Source organism: Antechinus flavipes, chromosome 6, assembly GCF_016432865.1.
Source record: "Antechinus flavipes isolate AdamAnt ecotype Samford, QLD, Australia chromosome 6, AdamAnt_v2, whole genome shotgun sequence".
NCBI lineage: Eukaryota > Metazoa > Chordata > Mammalia > Dasyuromorphia > Dasyuridae > Antechinus > Antechinus flavipes.
In genome coordinates this window covers 69606240-69612574 of record NC_067403.1, presented here as the reverse complement: position 1 = coordinate 69612574, position 6335 = coordinate 69606240, and the positions used below count along the sequence as shown (strand labels likewise).

Sequence of the window (6335 nt, the reverse complement as noted above, 5' to 3'; positions counted from 1 at the left end):
CCTTGCTGCTGCCGCCGCTAATCCGCTGGTGACATTGGGAGGAGATGGCTTGGAGGAAGGATAGGAGCAGGAGGAGGAGGAGGAGGAAGAGAAGGAGGTGGTGCTGGTGGAGTAGGAAGACGAGGAGGGGAGGGGGGGAGAAAGTAGCATTTGTGCCAGGGGGTGTGCGAGCAGCAGCGGGCGCTTGTGACAACTTCTCTGGCGGCGGCAGCGCGTGTGGCAGGGCTGGCGGCGAGGACGGAGGGAGGGAGGAAGGGAGGGAGGGGGAGAAGAGGCAAGGCGGGAGGGTGGGTGGTGGTGGTGGAAGGGGCCGTGCGCGCGCGTCTCTTCCCGAGCCCGCTGCCAGTGCCCAGTGCTGCTGCCTCCGCCAGCGCGGCTGCCCCTGCCTCTCGGCTCTGCTCGTCTCCTCTGGTTTTTTCAGCCAGAGGTGCTGGAGACTCCAGTCTATAAATAGCAGGTTACAGCTCCTTCTACACGCACACGCGCGCGCATATATATATACACGCACACACGCACGCACACACAAACACACACTCTCCGAAGGAGGAAAGTCGAGCTAAAAGTCTGTGGCGCCAGTGCCTGCCTGCACCTCCGGCCGCCGCCGCAAGCCCCCAGCCCCATCTCCCTCCGGAGAGGTAATTCTTGCCTCTTATTTCCAAGGACTCTCTGGGAATAGTGGTGGGGCTGGATGGGCAGCGGGGGAGGTGGGAGACTGCTGCTGCTCCGGAATGGCTTTGGGGGAGCACCGAGGAGCGTCCTGGGCTGGGGAAGGGGGGAGGATGGACAGCCGCCGCTCGCTATTGCGCTGCAAGTTTCTCAGTTGGGTTCTCCCCGGTTCACCACCCTCCCCCGACGCGGTCCCGCACCCCCATCCATTCTCCCAACGGATGGGCCAAATGGTCTCTCACTTGGCCGTTTCGCCTGTCTCTGCTCTCCGGACAAGTCCTCGCCTCCACTTCCCCCTCCCCCAGACCATGCACACATTCTCAGGTGCCTTCAGGTGTACCACGGCTGACCTTCCTGGGCACTGCCCACCTGAACGGTCCCTGGCCCTGTTGGCTAGCTGGCTCTCCCTGGTGCTACTGCGTGCCATCCCTGTCCTAGACTCAGAGCTGCTGCATCTCGAACGGAGAGAGCTTGCTGCTGGGGGCTCTCAGCTGCCAACCACAGCAATCCAGCCCACCCTCGCTTTCCTTGTGTCTCGCCCCAACTCCATTACATGCGATTGTTGTCCTCCTTCCCTCCTTTCCCCCCACCCCGGCCCCTTAACTCAAGAGAGATCCCAATGCGCGGTTAACAGCAGTTGGTCTAAGCCTGGGGAGCCCTAGAAGACCCATCCTTTCCGTGCTTCCCTTTCCCTTGCATAGACCCTGGCTCCCTAGTTTCTCTCACCCTAACTTAGAGGGAGGACAACTACAGACTCAAGGGACTGATGCCTGTGTGGAACGGCAGGCAACAGGATTGGTGACAGTCGTGATGTGGAGTGGTTGCTGGAGTCCAGCTCCAGATACCTGGTTTGCCCCTCCTCCCTCCCCACCCGTCCCAAATCTCCTCCCACTTTAGTGGCTCCTGCCACGGCTGCCCCAGAGGAGATGCAGGAGACAGACCCAGGAGCTGCTGCTGGCTGGGGAGAAGACGTTCATTTCTAAGGGTGAGGATGCGCATATTTATTAGGCTGTTGCTGCTGTTGTCCAAAACTTACCGGAAAAATCTGGTGGATTTTTCTGATGCTGTTATTTTAATAATGCAGACTTGCTTCTTCTCCCCCTTTCTCTTCTCCTCTACCCTCTTCCCCTCCTTGTCTCCTCTGAGAATTAGATGTATATTTAGGCATTTGTGTACCTCAGGACTTGGGGCTTGCATTCTGTGTATATTTTTTTCCCCATTCCCTTCAACGACCCTTCCCCCCCAGCGACAGAATCTGGTCATATAAATGTATAGGGTTATAAAATGCTTCCCCCTCCAAAAAACAAACCAACCAAAAAACCCCGAAACAAATAACAAAGGTAAAAAGCAAAACCTAATGGGAAGAGTTCAGCGATGATGATGACTGTTGTTGTTATTATTAACATTGCGTTAAGGCAAGGGCTAGATAACCTTTTGGTAGGTGTGTTTCACAGATCAAAAGTTGGGCACCCAGCAGAAGGTATCAGGAGTCGTCTTTCTGGTGGCTTTGGGACCAGACATCCGAGGAAGCTGACTTACTGCAGATTACTGGGCTGTTAAACCATTCACCGAGGGGAAAAAAAATCACAGGCAAGGAAGCGCAGTTTATGTTGAGTAAGAAGTTCAGTGAGATGAAGGTTGCAAGCCAGACAGGAATTGTCAGTTTACCCAGTGTAAAGAGCAAGGCATTATCTCGGTTCTGTCAGTTTCAGAGAGCAGCCCAAACTGAGCACTGGTAATTCAGCATAAAAGATCAATCTCCTTATGATAAGTAGATTACAGCAAATGTAAATTTGGGAGATTTGTCCTAATGTTAAATTGCTCTTCCTTTGGAAATGTCTTTCTAGTCAATTCTTAAAAATGTGACATAAGAAGATTGCCCTTGAAAGGTTATAAAATGTGCGTGGAATACAAGCTGAAGCTTCCTCTCAATGGAAAAGATGTGTTTGCTGGTTAAAATATATCCTCCTGGTCCTTGAAAAAGAGCATTCTGTTTGATAATTGGGAAGGTATTACTTACTGATGGGAGGATGATGGCAAATAAGGTACACATTATAATCCATATTTTGATGTTGAGATGGTATGCGATAGAAGCATAAAAATGACCAGACAGACATTAAGATTTCTAGCCTGGGCATTTCGTCTGTTGAAGCACAGAGCCAGAGCTACTACGGGCAGAAAATCTATTACAGAATTTTGGGTTTAGAAACCCAGGGCTCAAAACATCCATATTGAGATAAGAGTTTGCACCTAATTTCTTGGCTCAAAGTGATGGAATGACTTCAATTTTCAGATCATTTTAGACAACATGCTGAAAGGCCAATGGCATATAACATAGACTAATTCATTAGTGAAATTTCATGGTTAAGTAGTACCATTCCATTTTAGGTATGTGAAAAAAGAAAACCATTAACTTTAGGGAAAAGGCTTCTTTCAATAGATTCTCATTCCTAAATTTTGTGACTTGAAGATAATTTATACCCTGCATGAGACCTTGGAGTATCTCCCAGTACAAGTAATGTAAATCTCCATGTGGGGAGCAGAATTAACTTTCACTACCTTGAGGCAAAACCCAAGGGGGTGATTCTCAGAAAGGCAGAGAAAGGGAAAAAAAATCCTGCAAACTGAATTCATATCCCTTAGCAACCACATGCATAGCAGTTTCCAGGTAAGTAGCTAACATCTGAGAATCTAAAGTTTTATTATTTTTTTTTAAATGGAATCATTATAATTAGAGAGTGAGATGCTTACTGAATACCCATCTCCATTTTGCCTGATTCACAGACACTAATCCCTAGCCAGTACTACATTGAAAAAACACAGGTAACAGACTTGTGCCAATAATAATTCTTGTTCTTCATAGATACAAGAAATTTAATACTTAAAATAATCACAAGTTAACAATATTAATATGTAATTTGATGTCTTGCTGCTGTCTTTTTCTAAATTTCCCACCTTGTTTTTAGAAGCAATTTTATTTCTACATGCAAGCTTCTTTCCAAGCCTTCAGGGCATCCACTTTACTAGTTATTTAGCTAATTTTTGTGGCTGAGATATCTTTGTGCCTGTACCATAAAGAAATTTTAGGATTCACATCATTCTGGAATTATACGCCTAAGATTAAATAAAGAGGGAATTGGTAGAATACATCAATTTTGGAAACTTTTATTTTTTTAGTAAGCCTTATTATACTATAATCACATCATTTGGTCCCCTGAGATTTGTTAGTTATATTTATTTCCTTTAACGTTTACTCAATATTTCTCTGAAATAATTCTATTTTAAAGAATTTCCAAACATGTCTGATATATTGATGGAATTTAGGTAAAAGTGTATGTGTGTGTGTTTTTAGAATAACTTTTTAAGATTTCAGGCAGGGGATATCAATTTGTTTCATGAATTTTGGTCAGCATACAGATTAGAAAAATGGTTTATTTAAACTTTTAAAAAGTTCTTTGTGAGAGTCAACATGATAATAGAAGTTAGAGAACTGAACTAATCTGAAAGACTTGAATTCAGGTCCCCCTTCTGATACATATTATCTACTGGGACCCTGGATAGCTGCCTCAGGAAGCTCTGTGGAGTGTTAAAGGACTTTTCATTCCGGGAGCTCCCTGAGTATATGTAATTATAAGTCTAGAAAAGAAAAGGAAGTTTTGTAATACAGTTTCAACATTCTTATTATCGCCATATAGCAGGATCCTTTCATTTATTGAAAAGATACTAACTGGGCATATTTACCTCATATTATATTTTTTCCCCCCAAAGCATTATTTTGTTATAGTTTGTAAACTCTGAAAGCAAACAACAGAATTTTGAAATCTTCACTGACATTAAAGAATGAATAATACTGAATCTTATTTTTGCCACTGTAAGCAGAGATAGTATAGTAAATTGTTTTTTCTTGGGTTACTCTTTTAAATACACAATGCTTTGCATACAGTAGGCACTTGCTTAATCAGCACTTGTCCAATGAATGAATAAATGGAAACACGGTGGCTGATCTGTCAATATTTAAATTGATGAGCATTACTTGGAAAATTTAGCTTAGGATATTGAACTTGAGGTAGCGAGGTGGCATAGTGGATGGGAATGTTGAACTTGGAGTCAGATAGAATTGAATTTTAATCAGAATGTTTAAAATATTTTGAGATATTTATGGGCTCAGATATTTATAAACTGTGGGAAAATCACTTACATTTTTTCATCTTCCATTTTTTGATCTGTAAAATGGGGATAATAACATTTACTTTACAATATTGCTGTGAGGACTAAATGAGAGAGCATATGTATAGTAAAGGATGAGAGATATGGAAATGATCCGGTTGATATGGTCAATGTACTGGACAGCAATTGAGCTTCATTTTACTTTGAGTCATGTTGACATAACCAATGATGAAAGAATCCCAGAGGATTTATCTAAAGGATTTACCTAACTCCCAACTCTTCTTATTCTAGTATGTTCCCTCTGTTAATTTTTTCTTATCTATGTATAGCTTGCTTTGTATATATTGATTTGTATGTTGTCTTTCCCATTAGATTGTAAGCTCCTTGAGGTCAGGGATTGCCTTTTTGTATGTACAATGATTCGTACAGTGCATACATGGTAGATGCTTAATAAATGTTTATTAAATGACTGAAAACTGCAGTTCTGATTTTTTTAAACTTCACTTGAAAAAATTGTGATGATTTTCCAAACTTCTCTTCCACTAATTTTTGTGGATGATAAACACCCAAGTTATTGTGAGTGAATTAATTGGAGGATAGCAATGTTAGTTCATGGTGATCATGAGCATTAACAGTAGGATTTCCTGACCATAAGAAAGTGGTACCATTTGCTTTACCCCTATTGCAAAATTTGCTCTGTTCCAGTTGTTGAAAAGGTTTAATATTTCATTTTTACAGGGCTCTGCTTCCCCAGGTAAAAAATGAGAGATATTATATTAATCCTTGGATCAACATAACCAGGAGGAAATGAGATTACACAAAGTTGGAAAATAAAACAGTTGAAATAAAAGAACAAAGAATGGCAATGGAAACTAAAATGATAACATGTAGAGAAGTGGAGATTATAACTATGCCTGCAAAAATGTTTTAGAGTGTTATTAGTAGTTATTGAACATCATCAAATGTCTTTTTGAACAAGCTGATATGCCAGACAAGCTAGATGACTGCACATTCCATTTAGAATATGAGCGTCCATCACTTTCAGAGGAAGGAAGGCAGAATCTTTGATACTGAAAATGAAAAAAAGAAAGTCACTTCAGTTTTTGGAGGGGAAACATTTCATGCCTTCACGACCCAAATCTGTAACTTTTCATATTTGCTAACACAATCAGATCTTTCTTATCTTAATTTATGAGACAGGCCTAGTTTTATTGAATGTGTAATCTCATTTTCTTCCCAATAGACTTCTTCTCTTGAAGCAATTATGAATAAATATGTTTCAAACCTGTCTTTCCAGGGGGAAAAAATCTGCTTAAGAAATACAGTGTATTCCTATCCCTGAAGACTCCAACCTCACATTTGGAATTAAAAGATAGACTCCACACTAGATGGCACTGTGCAATGCTAAGTAGCCTGAGGTCATTTTAATGGCAATATACTCCTTTTTACAGCTTTTTTTTTTTTTTTTTTGCTTACTATAGAATTTTTTATTTTCATTTAAT

At 41.8% G+C, this 6335-nt stretch overlaps 1 protein-coding gene across 3 annotated transcripts in view; it reads left to right on the top strand.

Moving 5' to 3' along the window:
* Window positions 1-340: 340 nt before the first annotated feature.
* Window positions 341-6335, top strand: part of INPP4B (inositol polyphosphate-4-phosphatase type II B) — a 931109-nt gene continuing 925114 nt past the window's right edge. For 2 of the 3 annotated variants that reach the window (XM_051965729.1, XM_051965726.1), the window contains exon 1: window positions 344-635. The gene's annotated coding sequence lies outside the window, so the exon portion shown is untranslated. Of the gene's footprint in view, window positions 636-6335 lie in introns of all 3 variants that reach the window. The other variant, XM_051965728.1, reaches the window with a different exon arrangement.